Here is a 20,557-nt window from a genome sequence, read left to right on the forward strand (position 1 = left end):
TGGATGGTTTCCAGTGTTGTAGCTGATGCTTTTAAGGTAGGAGAGTTTATGGAGAGGAGTAGGCCATTTTTCTAATGCTGCCTCACCTGCAGGCCTTTAGCTACCTGCATTTCTTCTTTATAACATCCCACGTAGGTTTGAGTTTCTTTCTCTGGATATCACATCTTCTGAAATCATCAGTGAGGGTGATTTGACTGGTGATTAGGAAGAAAGCAATACATTTCACTGACTTAATGACATTAAAGCTACAGATAGGTTTAACCTTTAAGTGTGTGTATTTGTACTTCAAGAAATAAAACCTTTTTAACTGTTACAGCCCCCTCACCCAGGTCATAACAAACTAGTAGAATACGGGAAGAGATCTTGAAATAGGTAAAATAAGCCTTTACTGTTCCATTCCAGGCGAATTCTCCTACTCCCTCTGACCTGGTAGAGTTTGCAATTTAATGCATGCATCCTGTTGCTCAAATCAGTTGGCAGGTGTTTTTTATGCGCAGCCATTCAAGAACTTCAGTGAATTCTTAACAACTTGGCAAATATACAGTTGACCTTTGAGCAACATGAGTTTGAGCTGTGTGGGTCCATTTATATATGGATATCTTATAGTATAGTACTGTAAATGTATTTTGTGATTTTATTAACATTTTCTCTAGCTTTATTGTGAGAATACGGAATATAATACATATAGCTCACAAAATGTTTTCACTCACTGTTTATGTTGTTGGGAAGGTTTCTAGTCAACAGTAGGCTATTAATGGTTAAGTTTTTGGGCATCACAATATGTGGATTTAAGACTGTGCAGGTGGTCAGTGTTCCTAATCCCCTGCATTGTTTGAGGGTCAACTATATTCAAATTATCTAATAATTAAGTGTTTTTTAATATTCATTTCATCTTTCAACTACATTGTGAGCTCCTGGGAATAAAGACCATATGGTGTTTTCATTCATTTAGTTAATTAAGAAACCAAATATTGATTGAATTCCAAGCAGGCTCCAAGCTCAGCGCAGAGCCTGACTTGGGGCTCAACCCCACAACCACGGGATCATGACCTGAGCTGAAATCTAGAGTTAGATGCTCAATATACTGAATCACCCAGGCTCCCCTAAACCACCATGATTTTTTGGTTTAAGATCATTAGTCCATTACTTTGTCCTGTTGTTGGTGATAGTCATTGAGATATATCTGTTCTGACTCTTAGTATGTATCCTGGAATATTCTTTTTCGATCAAATCCCTATGATTTACTTTTTGGTAATTTATCTTTTTTGGTCATTTATTTCTAATTTTGATGCTTACTTTCAATTTAAAACTTAATTTGCTGTGGGGCACCTGGGTGACTCAGTTGGTTAGGCATCTGACTCTTGATCTTGACTCAGGTCATGATTTCATGGTTTGGGAGTTTGAGCTCCCCATTGGGCTCTTAGCTGAATGTGAGGAGCCTGCTTGGGATTCTCTCTCTCCATTTCTCTGCCCCTCCCCCTGTTCTCTCTCTCTCTGTCTCTCTCAAAATAAATAAACATTAAAAAAAAAACCTGAATTTGCTATGCTAAGCCAATCAACTATTTTCTCTTAGGCAATAGACCTTAGTTTGAATAATTACCAGAAATTTAATTTAGAATTCTTGGGCTAATAGTTGAGATAAGGGTAGTATCAGTATTACCTGCAGAACTTTTTTTTTTCAAAAGAATATTTTTAATTGAAGTATAGTTGGCACACAATGTTATGTTAATATCAGCAATTCAACATAGTCATTCAACTACTTTATATTCACAACTGTAGCATCTGTCACCATACAACACAATTATAAAACCATTGACTATATTCCCTATGCTGTACCTTTCATTCCTGTGATTCATTCATTCTGTAACTGGAAGCCTGTACTTCCCACTCTGCTTCACCCATTTTGATTACTTCCTCCTATTAGCTTGACTTCTGTATTTAGGGGTATGTTTTATTTTTTGTTTGTTTTGTTTTTGATTCCACATATAAGTGAAATCATGTGTTGTCTTCCACTGTCTTATTTCACTTAGCATAATACCCTCTAGGTCCATTCATGATGTCACCAATGGTAAGATCTGATTCCTTTTTGTGGCTGAGTGATCTTCCAGTGTGTGTGTGTGTGTGTGTGTGTGTGTGTGTGTATACATACCACATCTTGTGTATCCATTCCTGTACTGATGGGCACTTGGATTTTTTCTCTATTTTGGGTATTGCAAATAATGTTTCAATAAACATAGGGGTGCATATATCCTCTTCAATTAGTATTTTCATTTTCCCTAAATAATTACCCAGTAGTAGAATTACTGGATAATATGATATTTCTATTTTTAGTTTTTTGAGGAACCTCCATACTATTTTCCACAGTGGCTGCACCCATTTACATTTTCACCAACAGTGTACAAGTGTTCATTTTTCTCTACATCCTTGTTAACCCTTGTTATTTCTTGTCTTTTTGATTTTAGGCATTCTGATGGGTGTAAGGTGCTATCTCATTGTGGTTTTAATTTGCATTTTCCTAATGATTAGTGATGTTGAGCATCTTTCCATATGTTTGTTGGACATCTGTATGCCTTTTTTGGAAAAATGTTGAATGTGTCCTCTGACCATTTTTAATGGGATTATTTGGGATTTTATGTTGAGGTGTGTGTGTGTGTGTGTGTGTGTGTGTGTGTGTGTGTGTATAATAATAAAATCTTTATCCATTTATCAGTCAGTGGACATGTGGGCTGCTTCCAATCTGGACTGTTTGAAATAATCCTGTTATAAACATAGGGGTGCATGTATCCTTTTGATTTAGTGTTTTTGTATTTCTTGGGTAAATAGTACAATTGCTGGATCTTAGGATAGTTCTTTTTTTAACTTTTTGAGGAACCTCCATACTGTTTCCCAGAGTGGCTACACGTACAGTTTGCATTCCCACCAACAGTGCAGGAGGGTTGCTTTTTCTCCACATCCTCACCAGCCCTTGTTTTTTGTGTTGTTGATGTTAGCCATTCTGACAGGTATGAGGTGATATCTCCTTGTAGTTTTGATTTGCATTTCCCTGATGATAAGTGATGATGAACGTCTTTTCATGAGCCTGTTGGCCATCTGTATGCCTTCTTTGGAGGCATCTTTTATTTTTTTACCATAACCATAGTGGTTATTTTTTTATTATTCTTTAATATTTTATTTTTATTTATTGTGAAGTTACCTAACATACAGTGTAGTCTTGGCTTCAGGAATAGATTCCTGTGATTCATCACTAACATACAGCACCTAGTGCTCATCCCAGCAAGTGCCTTCCTCAATGCCCATCACCCATTTTCCCACCCCACCAGCCCTCATTTTGTTCATTGTATTTAAGAGTCTCTTATGGTTTGCTTCCCTTTCTGTTTGTATCTTATTTTTCCTTCCCTTCTGTGGTCGTCTGTTAAGTTTCTCAAATTTCACATATGAATGAAATCATATGATATCTGTCTTTCTCTGACTTATTTCACTTAGCATAATACCCTCCAGTTCCATCCACATTGTTGCAGATGGCAAGATTTCATTCTTTTCATCACCAAGTAGTATTCCATTGTGCATTTATACCTCACCTCCTTTATTCATTCATCAGTTGATGGATATTTGGGCTCTTCCCATAATTTGGCTATTGTTGATAGTGCTGCTATAAACATTGGGGTGTATATGTGCCTATGAATCAGCACTTCCATATCCTTTGGATAAATTCCTAGTAGTGCTATTGCTGGGTCATAGGGTAGTTCTATTTTTAACTTTTTGAGAAACCTCCATACTGTTTTCCAGACTGGCTGCGCCAGTTTGCTTTTCCACCAACAGTGCAAGAGGGTTCCCCTTTCTCTGCATCCTCGCCAATGTCTGTAGTTGCCTGAGTTGTTAATTTTAGCCATTCCAACAGGTGTGATGTGGTATCATATTGTGGTTTTGATTTGTATTTCCCTGATAATGAGTGATGTTGAGCATCTTTTCATGTGTCTTTTTGCCATCTGGATGTCTTCTTTGGAAAAGTGTCTATTCATGTCTTCTGCCCATTTTTTCCCTGGATGATTTGTTTTTTGGGTGTTGAGTTTGGTAACTTCTTTATAGATTTTTGATACTGTTTATTCAATATGTTATTTGCAAATATCTTGTCCCATTCTGTAGGTTACCTTTTAGTTTTGCTGATTATTTCCTTCGCTTTGCAGAAGCTTTTTATCTAGATGAGGTCCCAATAGTTCTTTTTGCTTTTATTTCCCTTGCCTTTGGAGATATGTAAATTAAGAAGTTGCTGTGGCCAAGGTCAAAGAAGTTGTTGCCTGTTTTCTCCTGTAGGATTTTGATGGTTTCCTGTCTCACATTTAGGTCTTTCATCCCTTTTGGATTTAGTTTTGTGTATGATATAAAAAAAGTGGTCCAGTTTCATTCTTCTACATGTCATTGTCCAGTTTTCCCAACACCATTTGCTGAAGAGACTGTCTTTTTTTTCCATTGGATATTCTTTCCTGCTTTGTCGAAGATTAGTTGGCCATACATTTGTGGGTCCATTTCTGGGTTCTCTATTCTATTCCCTTGATCTATGTGTCTGTTTTTGTGCCAATACCATACTGTCTTGTTGATCACAGCTTTGTAATACAGGCTGAAGTCCGGGATTGTGATGCCTCTTTGTTTGTTTGTTTTTCAACATTACTTTGGCTATTCAGGGCCTTTTATGGTTCCATTCAAATTGTAGGATTGTTTATCCTACCTTTGTTAGGAATGCTGGTGCTATTTTGATAGGGATTGCATTGAATGTGTAGATTGCTTTGGGTTGTATCGACATTTTAACAGTATTTGTTCTTCTGATCCATGAGCATGGAATGGTTTTGCACTTCATTGTGTCTTCTTGAATTTCTTTCATAAGATTTGTATAGTTTTCAGCATACAGACCTTTTATCTCTTTGGTTAAGGTTATTCCTAGGTATTTTATGGTTCTTGGTGCAGTTGTAAATGGGATCATTTCCTTGATATCTCTTTTGGTTGCTTCATTATTGGTGTATAGAAATGCAACTGATTTCTGTACATTGATTTTTATTTCCTACAGCTTTGCTGAATTCATGTATCATTTCTAGCAGTTTTTTGGTGGAGTCTTTCAGGTTTTCCATGCAGAGTATCATGCCATTCGTGAAGAGTGAAAATTTGACCTTTTCTTTGCCAATTTGAATGCCTTTTATTTCGTTTTGTTGTCTGATTGCTGAGGCTAGGACTTCCAACACTATGTTCAACAACAGTATGAGAGTGGACATCCCTGGCTGATCTCAGGGGAAGGCTCTCAGTTTTTCCCCATTGAGGATGGTATTAGCAGTGGGCCTTTTATATATGGCTTTTATGATGTTAAGGAATGTTCCTTCCATCTGAACTTTCTTGACGGTTTTTATTAAGAAAGAATGCTATATTTTGTTAAATGCTTTTTCTGCATCTATTGATAGGATCATATGGTTCTTATCCTTCTATTAATGTGATGTAGCACACTGATTGATTTGCACTAATCAGTATACTAATCAATATATTAATTGAACTAGCCCTGTAGCCCAGGAGTAAATCCCACTTGATCATGGTGAATAATTCTTTTAACATACTGTTGAATTCAATTTGCTAGTATCTTGTTGAGAATTTTTGTATCTATGTTCATCAGGGACATTGTTCTGTAATTCTCCTTTTTAGTGTGGTCTTTGTCTAGTTTGGGAATCAAGGTGATGCTGGCTTCATAGAATGGGTCTTGAAGCTTTCCCTCCATTTCTATTTTTTGGAACAGCTTGAGAAGAACAGGTATTAACTCTCCTCTAAATGTCTGGTAGCATTCCCCTTGGGAAGCCATCTGGCCCAGAACTCGTATTTGTTGGGAGATTTTTGATAACCAGTTCAATTTCTTCACTGATTATGGGTCTGTTCAAATTTTCTATTTCTTACCTTTTGAGTTCTGGTAGTGTGTAGGTGTCTAGGAATTTGTCCATTTCTTCCAGATTGCCTCAGTTTGTTGCCATATAAATTTTCATAGTATTCTCTAATAATTGTATTTCTGTGGTATTGGTTGTGATCTTTCCTCTTTTGTGATTTTATCTATTTGGGTCTCCTCTCTTTTTGAGAAGTCTGGCTAGGGGTTTATCAATTTTGTTTATTCTCTCAAAAAAACAGCTCTTAGTTTCATTGATCTGTTCTATCTTTTTTATTCTATATTGTTTCTTTCTGCTGTTATCTTTATTATTTCTCTTCTGCTGGCTTTGGGCTTTCTTTGCTGCTGCCTTTCTAGCTCTTTTAGCTGTGAGGTTAGGTTCTGTATTTGGAACCTTTCTTGCTTCCACACATCGGCCTGAATTGCAATGTATTTTCCTCTTAGGACTGCCCTTGCTGCACACCAAGGGTTTGGACTGTCATATTTTCATTTTCATTTATGTCCATATATAAATTTCTTCTTTAATTTCCTGGTTGAGCCATTTATTCTTCAGTAGGATGTTAACCTCCATGCATTTGGAGGCTTTCCAAATTTTTTCTTGTGGCTGATTTCAAGTTTCATAGCGTTGTGGTCTGAAAAATGCATGGTATGATCTCAATCCTTTTATATTTGTTGAGGGTGACCTAGTATGTGATCTGTTTTGGAGAATGTTCCATGTGCACTTGAGAAGAATGTGTATTTTGCTGCTTTTGGATGAAAATTTCTGAATATATTTGTTAAGTTCATTTGGTCCAATGTATCATTCAGAGACATTGTTTCCTAATTGATTTTCTGCCTAGATGATCTGTTCATTGTTGTAAGTGGAGTATTAAAGTCCCCTACAATCACAGTGTTATTATCTATACATTTATTTATGTTTGTGATCAATATATTTATATATTCGGGTGTTTCATGTTGGGGGCATAAACATTTACAATTGTTAGCTCTTTGTGATGGATAGACGCCTTAATTATGATACAGTGCCCTTCTTCATCTCTTGTTACAGTCTTCGTTTTAAAATCTAGTTTATGTGATATAAGTATGGCTACTCTGGCTTTCTTTTAATTTGCAATAACATGATAGGTGGTTCTCTGTCCCCTCACTTTCAATCTGCATGTGTCCTTAGGTCTAAAATGAATCTCTTGTAGGCAGCATATAGATGGATCTTGATTGATTGATTGATCTTTTGATTGGGGCATTTAGTTGATTTATATTCAGAGTGATTATTGAAAGATATGGATTTGGTGTCATTGTGTTACCTGTAGGTTTTGTGCTTGTGATGATGTCTCTGGTCCTTTGTAGTGTTTGCAGCATTACACACACAGTCCCCCTTAGGATCTCCTGTAGGGCTGGTTTAGTGGTCGTGAACTCCTTTTAGTTTTTGTTTGGGAAAGCCTTCTCCTATTCTGAATGATAGCTTTGCTGGATAAAGGATTCTTGCCTGCATATTTTTCCTATTCAGCACATTGAATATTTCCCGCCACTCCCTTTTGGTCTGCCATGTTTCAGTAGACAAGACTGCTACTACCCTTGTGTATTTACCCTTGTAGGTTAAGGCCCATTTGTCCCTAGCTGCTTTCAGGATTCTCTTTGTATTTTGCCAGTTTCACTATGATTATGTCATGGCATTGACTTGTTTTTGTTGATTCTGAAGGGAGTTCTCTGTGCCTCTGGACTTGGATGTCTGTTTCTTTCCCCAGATTAGGGAAGTTCTCAGCTATAACTTGTTCGATTAAACTTCTGCCCCTTTCTCTCTCTCTTCTTCTGCAACTCCTGTTATATGGATATTATTTGCTTTCATTTAATCATATAGGTCTCTACTTCTCTCTTCATGGTCTAGTAGTTTCCTTTCTCTCTTTTTTTTCAGCTTCATTATTTTCCATAATTTTATCTTGTATTTCACCTATTCCCTCCTCTGCTTCCATCCTTGCTCTCACTTTGTGTAGTTTATTTTGCATCTCATTTACAGCACCTCTTAATTCATCATGACTCTTTCTTAGGTCTGTGATCTCTGCGGGAATAGATTCTCTGCTGTCTTCTATGCTTTTTTCAAGCTGAGCTCTTAGTCTTATGACCATTATTCTAAATTCTTGTTCAGGTATATTGTTTTATCTGTTTTGAGCAATTCTCTGTCATTTCCTCCTGGAATTTCTTTTGAGGAGAATTCTTCTGTGTCATCATTTTGGCTATGTTTCTGTCTTTTAAGTGTTTTAATATCTTGTTATGTGTCCTGTACCTGCAAGTACTACTATATTAAAAAGGGGTCATAGACTGTCTAGGAAGTGTTTTTGGAGTGTGTTGTGTGCACTAAGTTGTTGTGTATTTGGCTTCTCTATCCCACTTCTCTTAGTGGTGGATTGTTTGGACTTTCCAGCAGGTGTGTTTGTTGAAGTAACCCTGGAAAGAAGGAAAGGTGTTGGTGGGGGGGAGGGGGGGACATCCCATACAAAGAGAAAAATGAAAGGGGCAAAAAACCGAAACAACACAAAAACAAACTAACAACAACACAGGCAGAGAATCAAAGAAACTATAAGGCTTAATACAGAGAGAGAGGAAAATAAAGAAGGAGGTACAGAAAAGGTATAAAAAGAATAATGCCTGATTAAACAAACAAATAAACAGAACACAGAAAGAAAGAAATAAAGAAATAAAAAATAATATAGGTCTGAAATTAAACATATAATAAGAATTGACCAAAAATCAAATTAGAAACTATGAGCCTGATTCTAAAGGAAAAAAAAAAAGAGTTGAAAGAAAAGGGAAAATAGAAGAGAAGGAAAGAAAAGAGACAGAACTCAGACTAATATACAAAACTGCAGGACAGTTGTCTGTTGATGCCTGGGACAAAGGGCTGTGCTGGTCTGGAGGAGAGGCTGTCTGGTTTGGTCAGTGTCAGTCCCACTCCAGTAGATAAACAGTTACCAGGCAAGAAGGGGCAGGGTTTGGTGTAAGTGGTCCCACTTTGCTTTTTTTTTTTTTTTTTTTTTTTAAGATTGTTTTGGCTATTCAGGGTCTTTTGTGTTTCCATACAACTTTTAGGATTGTTTGTTCTAGCTCTGTGATAAATGCTGATGGTATTTTGATAGGGATTGTATTAAATGTGTAGATTGCTTTGGGGTAGTATGGACATTTTAACAATATTTGTTCTTCCAATCCATGAGCATGGATGTCTTTCCATTTCTTTATGTCATGTTCAATTTCTTTCATCAGTGTTTAATAGTTTTCAGAACACAGGTCTTTCTCCTCTTTGGATAGGTTTATTTTTAAGTATCTTATTTTTGGTGCAATTGTAAATGAGATTGTTTTCTTGATTCTTGGTATATAGAAATGCAGCAGATTTCTGTTTACTGACTTTGTAACCTGGAACTTTACTAAATTCGTTTATTCTAGCGGTTTTTTGGTGGAGTCTTTTGGGTTTTGTATGTATAACATCATGTCATCTGCAAAGAGTGAAAATTTGATTTCTTCCATATCAATTTGGATGCCTCTTATTTCTTTTTGTTGTTTGATTGCTGTGGTTAAAACTTCCAGTACTGTGTTGAATAAAAGTGGTGAGAGTGGACATCTTTGTCTTGTTCCTGACATTAAATGAAAAGCTTTCAATTTTTCACCATTGAGAATGATATTTGTTGTGGGTTTTTCATATATGGGCTTTATTATGTTGAGTATCTAAACCTACTTTGTTGAGGGGTTTTTATTATGTAAGAATGTTCTACTTTGTTACGGGGCGCCTGGGTGGCTCAGTCAGTTAAGTGTCCGACTTCAGCTCAGGTCCTGATCTCACGGTTTGTAAGTTCAAGCCCCGCATCAGGCTCTGTGCTCATGTGGCTCAGAGCCTGGAGCCTCCTTCGGATTCTGTGTCTCCTTCTCTCTCTGGCCCTCCCCCAACTTGTGCTCTGTCTCTCTCTGACTCCCAAAAATAAATAAATGCAAAAAAAGAATGTTGTACTTTGTTAAATGCTTTTTTTTTTTTTTTTTGGCATGTATTGAAATAGTAATATAGTTCTTACCTTTCTCTTATTCATGTTATGTATCAGATTGATTGATTTGAGAATATTGACCCACTCTTGTAACCCAGAAATGAATCCCACTTGGTGAGTGATTTTTAAAAAAAATGTATTGTTGTATTCAGTTTGCTAGTATTTTGTTGAGGATTTTTACATCTATGTTAATCAGAGATATTGGCCTGTAGTCCTCTTTTTTTGTGTGGTATCTTTATCTGGTTTTGGTATTAGGGCAATGCTGGCCTCATAGAATGAATTTGGAAATTTTCCTTCCCTTTCTATTTTTTGGAATAGTTTGACAAGAATGGAATAGGTATTAACTTTTCTTTAAAATTTTGGTAGAATTTGCTTGTGAGGCCCTCTGGTTCAGGACTTTGTTGGGAGTTTTTTGATTATTGATTCAATTTCTTTGCTGGTAATTGGTCTGTTCATATTTTCTGTTTCTTCCTGTTTCAGTTTTGGTAGGTTGTATGTTTCTAGGAATTTATCCATTTCTTCTAGGCAGGTAGTTTTTCATAATATTCTCTTATAATTGTATTTCTGTGGTGTTTGTTGTTATTTCACCTCATTTGTGATTTTATTTATTTGGGTCCTTTCTCTTTTTTTCTTTATTACTCTGGCTGTAAGTTAATCAGTTTTATTGTTTTTTTTTTTTCAAAGAATGAGCTCCTGATTTCATTCATCTGTTATGTTGTTGTTGTTTTAGTTTCTATATCCTTTATTTATGTTCTAACCTTTATTTATGTTCTAACCTTTATTATTTTCTTCCTTAAGCTGGTTTTAGGTTTTTTTTTGTTCGTTTTCTAGCTCTTTTAGGTATAAAGTTGTTGATTTGAGATTTTTCTTGCTTCTTAAGGTAGGTCTATATTGCTGTAAACTTCTCTCTTAGAATCGCTTTTGCTGTATCTCAAAGGTTTTTAACCTTTGTGTTTTCATTATTATTATTTTTTTTCTGTATAACCCATTCATTATTTACTAGCATGTTACTTAACTTCCATGTATTTGTATTCTTTGCAGATTTTTTCTTGTGGTTGACTTCTAGTTTCATTGCATCATGGTCAGAAAAGATGAATGGCATGACTTCCATCTTCTTGAATGTGTTGAGACCTGTTTTGTGGCCTAATATGTGATCTATTCCGAAAAATGTTCCATGTGCACTTGAAAACAATGTATATTCTGCTGTTTTAGGATGGGATGTTCTGTATATGTCTGTTAAATCCATCTGTTCCAGTGTGTCATTTAAAGCCATTGTTTCCTTGTTGATTTTCTATTTAGATGATCTGTCCATCAATGTAAGCGGGGTGTTAAAGTCCCCTACCATTTTATTATTATCCGTTAGTTCCTTTATGTTTGTTTTTAGCTGTTTTATGTTTTTGGATGCTTCCATGTTAGATGCATAAATATTTATAATTGTTATATCTTCTTTTTAGATTGTCCCCGTTATTATTCTATAGTGTCTTCTTTGTCTCTTGTTACAGTCTTTGTTTTAACGTCCATTTTGTCTGGTATAAGTATTCCTACTATAGCTTTCTTTTGACATCCATTTACATGATAGGTGTTTCTCAATCCCCTCACTTTGGATCTGCAGGTACCTTTAGGTATGAAATGATTCTCTTGTAGGCAGTATATAGATGGGTCTTATTATTTTTTGTATACATTCTGTCACCTTATGTCTTTTGATTGGAGTAGTGAGTCCATTTACATTCATGTAATTATTGATAGTATGTATTGATTGCTATTTTATTACTTGTTTTGTGGCTATTTCTGAAGATGTTCTCTAATCCTTTCTTGCCTTTCTGTCTTTCATGGTTTGCTGGTTTTCTTTAGTGATGTATTTGGATTTCTTTCTCTTTATTCTTTGTGTATTTATTAGTAGTATTTTCTTTGTGGTTGCCATTAGGTTATATATAACATGCATATGGCCATCTATATTAAGTTGATGATTATTTAAGTTTCAACCTATTCTTTACTCCTCTCCTCCCCACATTTTAGGATATGTGTCATAGTTTACGTCCTTTTATTTTGTGAGTTCCTTGATTGATATTTTACAGAAATATTCATTTTACTGATTTTTTGTTTCCTACCTTCATATTGCAATTTTTGGTCTTTCCTTTCCACTTAAAGAATCTCCTTTAATATTTCTTGCAGGGCTGGTTTAGTGGTCATGAATTTCTTTGGGTTTTGTTTGGGAAACTCTATCCTTCCTTCTATTCTGAATGTTAGCCTTACTGGATAGAGTATTCTTGCCTGCAGGTTTTTCCCATTCAGCATTTTGAATATATCATGCCACTCCTTTCTGGCTTGGAAAGTTTCTGCTGAAAAATCCCCTGATAACCTAGTGGGGTTTCTTTTGTATGTAACTGTCTTCTTTCTTTTGCTGCTTTTAATATTTTCCCTTTATCGCTATACTTTGACATTTTAATTATAATATGTCTTGGTGTGGATCAGCTTTTGTTGATTTTGCTGGGGGTTCTCTGTGCATCCTGCATCTGGATATCTGTTTTCTTCCCTAGGTTAGGGAAGTTTTCAGCTATTATTTCTTCAAATAAATTCTCTGCCCCATTTTCTCTCTTTCTTCTTCTGAGACTCCCATAATACGAATGTTATTATGTTTCATGGAGACACTGCATTTCCTAAGTCTATTCTCATTTTTTGTAATTCATTTTTTTCTTTTGTTCAGCGTGGTTACTTTCCATTATTCTGTCTTCTAGGTCATTATTCATTCGTTTGCCTCCTCTTGCCTACTGTTCATCCCATTAAGTATATTTCTCATTTTGCTTATTGATCTCTTTATCTCTGCTGTGTTATTCATTATCTCTGTTAATGGTCTCACTGATTTTCTCCACTCTTCTCAAGTCCATTGAGTATCCTTATGATTACTGCTTTAAATTCTCCATCAGGCACGTTATTTATATCTGTTTTCTTATATTTCTGGCCATGACCTTGTCCTTTTATTTGGGAGTAATTTCTCTCTTCTCTTATTTTGTCTATGTTTCTGTGCCTGTTTCTGTGTTAAGAATGTCAGCTATGTCTCCGGTTCTTGAGGGTAATGGCTTTATGAAGAAGACATCCTGTAGTGACCTGCATTGAAGGCCTCAGGGCCTGGCATTTCTGGGAGTGTTTCCAATGTGTGCTGCATCTGCTCTGCTGTTGTGTCATGACCACTTTATCCTTCAAGCCAGTTGTCTGTGGAGGCTCTTTGCCTATTGTAGTCAGTGTTTGGTTCCTGGCCTGAATGTGGTGTGTTTTACTAGCTGTGCTTTAGTCTGCTTGTGAAATGAGACCTGTCACCACCTCCACTGGGACCAAGTCCTTGCAAAACTCCTGGGTTGGGAGACATGACATGGGCAGGAATTTGTGCCTGTCTTTTAGGGGGGAATGCCTGCCATGCTGGGACTGAGGCAAGTGAGACTGGGAAGGGTGGTTCCACCGGAGTGTGGGGTGGGGTTTGATATAAGCAAGTTAAGTAGCAAGTGTTTGTGCTATGCAGTTGGCTCGGTGTTTACACTCAGGGGTGGGGAAAGGAAATGGTACCTGCCAGTTCCTTTATTTCCAGAGGGGGTCTCTCCATGAATATTACCTCTGTGGGATAAGCTCTGAGATTAAAAACTAACCTCCCCACTGGTATCCCAGGTGCTCTAAAGATCATTGTTTTCATGCTATACATCCACAGGCTGTTTGCCCTGCCTTTTCTCCAAGAGCAGCTCTAATGTCCTCTAAGCTCTCCCAGAGCCAAGTACACTGATGTCTCTTGCCCTTCTCCGTGACCACGGCTCTCTCCCCATCCCTGTCACCGTGATCTGTTCCTCCCCCAAACTGCATATCTGCACTTCCTACCTTCTTTCATGGGACATCTTTTCCACCTTTAGTTGTGGAGTTTGTTCTGCCAGTCTTCAGATCGATTTCTGGGGTATTTTGGATGATTTGATAGTTGTCTAGTTGTATTTGTGGGATGAGGTGAGTCTAGGGCCCTCCTACTCTGCTGCCATCTTCCACTTCATGGAGCTACTTGAGATGATCATGATTTTTATCCTTCTTTTTATTAATGTGGCATATCACATTGATTTATATGTGAATATTGGGCCAGTCTTGATTCCCTGGAATAAATCCCACTTGACCATGGTAAATGATCCTTTTAATGTATTGTTGAATGTGATTTCCTACTATTTGGTGAGGATTTTTGCATGTAGGTTCATCAGGGATATTGGCCTATAATTTTCCTTTTATTCTGTGTTTCCTTTTTGGTTTTGCCATTAGGGCAATGTGGTCCTCATAGAATGTATTTGGAAACCTTACTTCCTCTTCTGCTTTTTGGAATAGTTTGAGGAGTATAGGTATTAACTCTTCTTACTTGTTTGATAAAATTAAACTGTGAATCCATCTGGTCCTGGACTTTTGGTTTTTGGGAGGTTTTTGCTTACTCATTCATTTTTGTTCCTAGTAATTTGTATGCTGAGGTTTTCTCTTTCTTCCTGATTCAATTTTAGAATATTCTAGGAATTTATCCACTTCTCAGTTGTCCAATTTGTTGGCATATAATTTTTCATAGTAGTCTCTTATAATCCCTGTCTTTCTGTGGTGTCGGTTGTTATTTCGTCTTTTTCCATTCTGATTATATTTATTTGGGTCCTCTATTTTTTTTCTTCATTTGCTAAAGGTTTATCAATTTTCTTTATTGTCTCAAAGCTGTAGCTCTTGGTTTCATTGTCTCTATTTTTTTTTTTTTTTTGGCTCTGTTACATTCACTTCTTCTCTGATCTTTATTATTTCTTTCCTTTTACTGAACTTGAGCTTTATTGGTTTCTCTTTTTCTAGTTCCTTTAGTGTAAGGTTAGATGTTTAAGATTTTTCTTGTTTCTTGAGGTAGGCCTATAATCACTATAAATTTCCCTGTTAAAACTGCTTTCACTGCCTCCCAAAGATTTTGGACATAGTGTTTCTATTTTCATTTGTCTTCATGTATTTTTCTAATTTGATTTGTTGTTTGACTCATTGTTTAGTAGCATATTGTTTAGCTTATGCATGTTAGCGTTTTCCATTTTTTTTCTTGTGATTGATTTCTGGTTTCATACCATTGTGGTTGGAAAAGATGCATGATATGATTTCAGTCTTATTAAATGTATTAAGACTTCTTTTGTTTAACACGTGATCTCTTCTGGAGAATGTTCCATGTGCATTTAAAGAGAATGTGTTTTCTATTGTTTTTGGATTGAATGTTGGCTCTATATCTTTTAAATTCATCTGATCTAATGTGTTACAGGTCAAAGGCACTATTTCTATATTGATTTTCTTTTTTTTTTTTTTCTATATTGATTTTCTGCCCTGTATGATATATCCATTGATGTAGGTGGGATGTTAAAGTCCTCTACTGTTATTGTATTTCTTTCAGTTTTTCTCTTTATGTCTGTTAATATTTGCTTTATGTATTTATGTGCTCCAGTGTTGGTTGCATAAGGTATTTATAATTGCTGGCCTGGCCTGATTGTTATACTAATCCTCTTGTTATACTGATCTCTTTATCATTATATCATTCTTTGTCTCTTGTGACAACCTTTGTTTTAATTTCTATTTTATCTGATACAAGTATTGCTACCTAGGCTTTTCTTCTTTTCCTCCACTTCCTTTTGCATGGAGTATCTTTTCCATCCTCTCATGTTCAATCTGTATGTGTCTTTAGGCCTGAAATGAGTCTCTTGTAGGCAGCATAAATATGGGTCTTTTTTTTTTTTTTTAATCCATTCTGTCACCCTAGGCCTTTTGATTGGAGTACTTATACCATTCACATTTAAAGTAATTATTGATAGGTATGTACTTACTGCAGTTTTGTTAATTGCTTTCTGATTGTGTTTGTAGTTCTTCTTTGTTCATTCTTTTCTTTTCCTCTTGTGATTGATGACTTTCTTTAGTGTTATGTTTGGCTTTCTTTATCTTTTGTGTGTGTGTGTGTGTGTGTGTGTGTATGTGGTATAGGTTTTAGGTTTGTGGTTACCATGAGGTTTATATATAACATCCTAAATATATAATAGTCTGTATTAATTGATGGTCACAAGTTCAAACACTTTGTAAAAGATATTTTTTAATCCCTATTCATGTTTACTATTCCCTCCCCTCCTTCTAATTACGCCCTTTTCTTTTTCACTTAAAGAAGTACCTTTAACATTTCTTATAAGGCTGGATTAGTGGTGATGAATTCTTTTAACTTCTGTTTGGGAAACCCTTTATCTCTCCTTCAATTCTGAATGATAACCGTGTCAGATAGAGTATCCTTGGTTGTAGATTTTTTTCCTGTCATCACTTTGTGCATATTTTTTCCCTATCATCACTGCCTTTTGGACTGCAAAGTTTTTGCTGAAAAATCAGCTGAAAGCCTTAGTGGGTTTCCATTGTTCATAACTATTTGGTTCTCTTGCTATTTTTAAAAATCTCTATTTTTGACATTTTGATCATGTGTCATGGTGTGGACCTGTTTGGGTTCAACATGTTTGGAGCTCTGTGTTTCCTAAATTTGGATGTATGTTTCCTTTCCTAGGTTAGAGAAATTTTCAGCTATTATTTCTTCAAATAATTTTTCTGCCCCCTTTTCTTTGTCTTCTTATTCTAGGACCCCTATAGTATGAATGGTTTTTTTTTTTTTAATTTTTTTTTAACATTTATTTATTTTTGAGACAGAGAGAGACAGAGCATGAACGGGGGAGGGTCAGAGAGAGAGGGAGACACAGAATCTGAAACAGGCTCCAGGCTCTGAGCTGTCAGCACAGAGCCCGACGCGGGGCTCGAACTCAGGGACTGCGAGATCGTGACCTGGGCCGAAGTTGGAGGCTTAACCGACTGAGCCACCCAGGCGCCCCGAGTATGAATGTTTTTGTTTGCTTGATGTTGTCCAAGAAGTCCCTTAATCTATTTTAATTTTTAAAAATTCTCTCTCTCTTTTTTTTTTTCTGTTTAGCTTGGGTGCTTTATATTATCCTGTCTTTCAGAGAGCTGATCTGTTGTTCTGCATCTTCTAATCTAGTGTTGATCCTCTCTTCTATATTTTTCATTTTAGTTATATTCTTTAACTCTGATTATTTTTTAAAAATATTTTCTATTTCTTTGCTATAAGTGAGTTCATCCACTCTTCTGTCTAGTCTGCTGAGGATCTTTATGATCATTTCTTTAATTTTTTTTTAATGTTCATTTATTTTTGAGAAAGAGACGGAGACAGAATGCAACTGGGTAAGAGGCAGGGAGAGAGGGAGACACAGAATCCAAAGCAGGCTCCAGGCTCTAAGCTGTCAGCACAGATCCCAATGTAGGGCTTGAACTCACAAACTGTGAGATCATAACCTGAGCTGAAGTCTGCTGCTTAACTGAGCCATCCAGGCTATGATAATTTCTTTAAACTCTTTGTTAGGCATATTTTTAAACTCTGTTTCTTTAGGTGTTCCCCCCCCCCCCCCCCCCCCCCCCCCGCCCTGAGGTTTTGTCTTGTTCTTTTTGTTTGGAGTATATTCCTTTGTCTCCTCATATTGCTTGACTTTCTATGCTATGTTTATTTCTGTGAATTAGGCAGAACAGCTACTTCGCCTAAACTTGAAGGGATGGTGTTATGTATACTGTTCTTTGTATAGACTGTGGGTGCTTGGTGACTTAGGCTGGTTGGCTGGAGCTATGACTGGTGTGGGCTGGGGATCAGGTCACTTCTTGCTGGGTCTGCCCTGGTGGGATAGCTGGAGCTGAAGTTGGCATGGGCTGGGGTGGTCCCAGGGCTCTCTGCACAGAGGATGCTCTAGCAAGACAGCTGAGGCTGAAGTAGGTGCAAACCAGGGTATCCTGGGCTATCCATGTAGAGGATGCCCAGGCAGAGGAAGCTGAAGTCAGCACAAGCCAGGGAGTCCTGGGGTGATCCTCACAGAGGCCAGGATGGTAGGATAGCTGAAGCTGAAGTGGGTGCAGACTAGGGTGTCTTGGAGTGCTCACTACAGGGAGAACCTTGGCAGGGTGACTGGAATCAAGGCAGGGTGCAAGTTGGTCCCGGGGCATTTCGTTTATGTAGCGCCCTGGTGGGGCAGCTGGAGCTGAAGTGAATGGCTGGGGGACTTCTGGGGCACTCTTCGTAGGGGGCACTCCGGCAAGGTGGTTGGATGCAAGATGGGGCATGGACAGGTGGTAGTCCCCAGGTGCTCTATACAAGGGTGCCCTGGCAGGATATCTCTAGCCGAGGTGATCTTGGGCCAAGATGCCCCTGGGATAGCTGGAGCCAGTGCAGGTGTGAGCTGGGATGTCCAGTAGCGCCATGTGCCAGGGTTGCCTGTGCAAATTGTCTGCAGCCCAAGTGCTGTGGGCCTGGGGTATTCCAGGGGGCTTCAGGCTGTGGCTTTCTGGTGAGATGGCTGGCACCGTCGAGTGTGCTGGCCAGTGGTGTCCTGATATGCACTGTGCCAAGGCCGCCTGAGTGGGGTGGTTTGGGCTGTGTCACCAGGGACCCAGGGCTTGCTAAGGTGATCAGCTGGCTTGTGTGCTTGGACCCTTGTTCACATCCTGGTTATCGAGCTGGAGGAGGAGCAGAAACTAGCGCTCCAGGCCTTCTGACCCCGAGAGAGTTGCAGCAGTTCCCCTGCCAGCTGGCAGGGCTCTAGGGCAAGTTCTTTTATATTCTAGTTGGCCTTTTAAATCACCAGCTCCAGGGTGTCTTGGGCTGGTGTGGGCTTTGCACCTGGGGCTTGCTGAGACAGCAGGCCAGCTATGACATTCATACCATGTTCCAGTCTGTGCTATCAGGTGGCAGGGGAATGGAAACCGGGACACCCGCCAGCCCTTCTGACCCAGACAAGAGTTCCAGCATCTCCTCTGACATCTGGCAGGGTTCTAGTTCCTTTATATTCTAGTTGTCCTATAAACTGCACCTTTTTTTCTATGCCCCAGGACAGATGAGTCTGCTCACGTTCCTCAGTACTAGCTCTCCCTCCCCACTGGAGTTTGCAGTGTTGGGGGTTTATTACTTCATTTATTACTTCATTACTTTGTCTTTATTACTGTGTCTCCTCCTGCCATTCTCTGTGTGGTCTCTTTTGTTGTGCAGGGGCTGTTCAGTCAGCCATCGTTCTTCAGGAGGAATTGCTCTATAAATAGGTATAGATTTGTTGTGCCCTTGGAGGAAGGGAGTTCATAGTCTTCCTATATTGCCATCTTGGACCAGAACCAGCTTTTTATCCCCCCCCTCCAATTTTAAACACATAACAGGAGCCCCATTTCTGGAAATTTTGTTATGTGTCTGATAGAGTGAGGAAGATGTGGACATCTTTTAGAAAGAAAAGTTTTCAGTGATTCAGAGTGTTCATTACTTCATTAAATAAATACTTATTCATTCTTACTATATACCAGATACTACTAGTCATGGGAAGTACAATGGTGAGAAAAACAGAAATGAACCCTGGTTTCCTGGATCTCACAGACTAATGGGGTTGTGGTGGGGGGCAAGCAAACCTTAAACAATAACACAAATGGAAAATGCCTATTGTGATAAGCATGACAACAATGAGAAGCTCTTGTTACTATTAAGTCATCTGACTGGGGAATTTGACCTATTCTGGAACGTTAGGGATGGCTTCTCTGCGGCAGGGATAGTTGAACTCAAACCTTCCATTTAGAAGGAACAGCATGTGTTAAAATCTTTGGTAAGAGGGAACATGGTGAATCAGAGATTGAAAGGCCATTCATTATGCCTGGAATGCAGAGCAAAAGGGAGGGTGGTGTGAGAAGAGGCTGTAAGTCTAGTCTGTACAGATCTTTGTAGCTCATGTTAAATGTTTTGCACTTTATCCTAAGAGTCATTGGAGGATTTCAAGTAGGAGGGAAATGTGATGCATTTTGAAAAGATCATGCTGGTTTTAGTGGGGAGAAAGGGTTGAAAAAGAAAATAGTGTGGGGAGACCTACATTTGAGGTAATGCAAGTGAGAGATAATAGGAAGTTGAATCTAGGGGTAGTGGGAATAATGGAGGTAAGTGGTCAGAGAAAATTAAATCAGCAGTACTTGGCAATGGATTGATTATAGGAAACAGATGCATTTCTGATTTACAGACATGGATGAGTGGTGGTAGCATTTGCAGAAAAAACTGAGTAAGACCAAATTTTATGGAGGGAGGAGAGAGAAGATCATGAGTTTAATTTCAAACATGCTGAATTGAGGTGTCTTGGAGATATCTAGGAGGAGACATCAAATAGGCATAAATTAGGAACTCCAAGGGGGATGTCTGGGCAAGACATACACTGTAAATCATCCCTGTATAATAGTACTTAAAGTCTTGAACACTAAGAATTGAAGAGCTTGCCCAGGTAGAGAGTTTAGAGTGAAAATATGATGATGATATTCCCCAAATACTTGGAGAGTACTTACTATGTGCCAGGCACTCTTCTAAGTGTGAACATAGGGTGGAGTATTGAGTAACAATGGCATTTACTCACTGGTTAGAGATAGATGAGCCTGCAAAAGAGTTTTGAGGACTAGTCAGAGTGGTAGGTGGGAAATGAGGAGAGAACTGTGTTTTAGAAGCCACTAAAAGAAAAATTTCTTGAAGGAGGGAGTCCTGAATATCAGTACTGCTGAACATGTTAAGTAAGGAAGT

At 37.9% G+C, this 20,557-nt stretch overlaps 1 protein-coding gene across 1 annotated transcript in view; it reads left to right on the plus strand.

The window, feature by feature from the left end:
* Positions 1-20,557, plus strand: part of CBR4 (carbonyl reductase 4) — a 96,640-nt gene that overhangs the window by 21,379 nt on the left and 54,704 nt on the right. The window lies entirely within an intron of this gene.

This window comes from Panthera pardus, unplaced genomic scaffold, assembly GCF_024362965.1.
Source record: "Panthera pardus isolate Hobbes unplaced genomic scaffold, ASM2436296v1 HiC_scaffold_13, whole genome shotgun sequence".
Classification (NCBI taxonomy): Eukaryota; Metazoa; Chordata; class Mammalia; order Carnivora; family Felidae; genus Panthera; species Panthera pardus.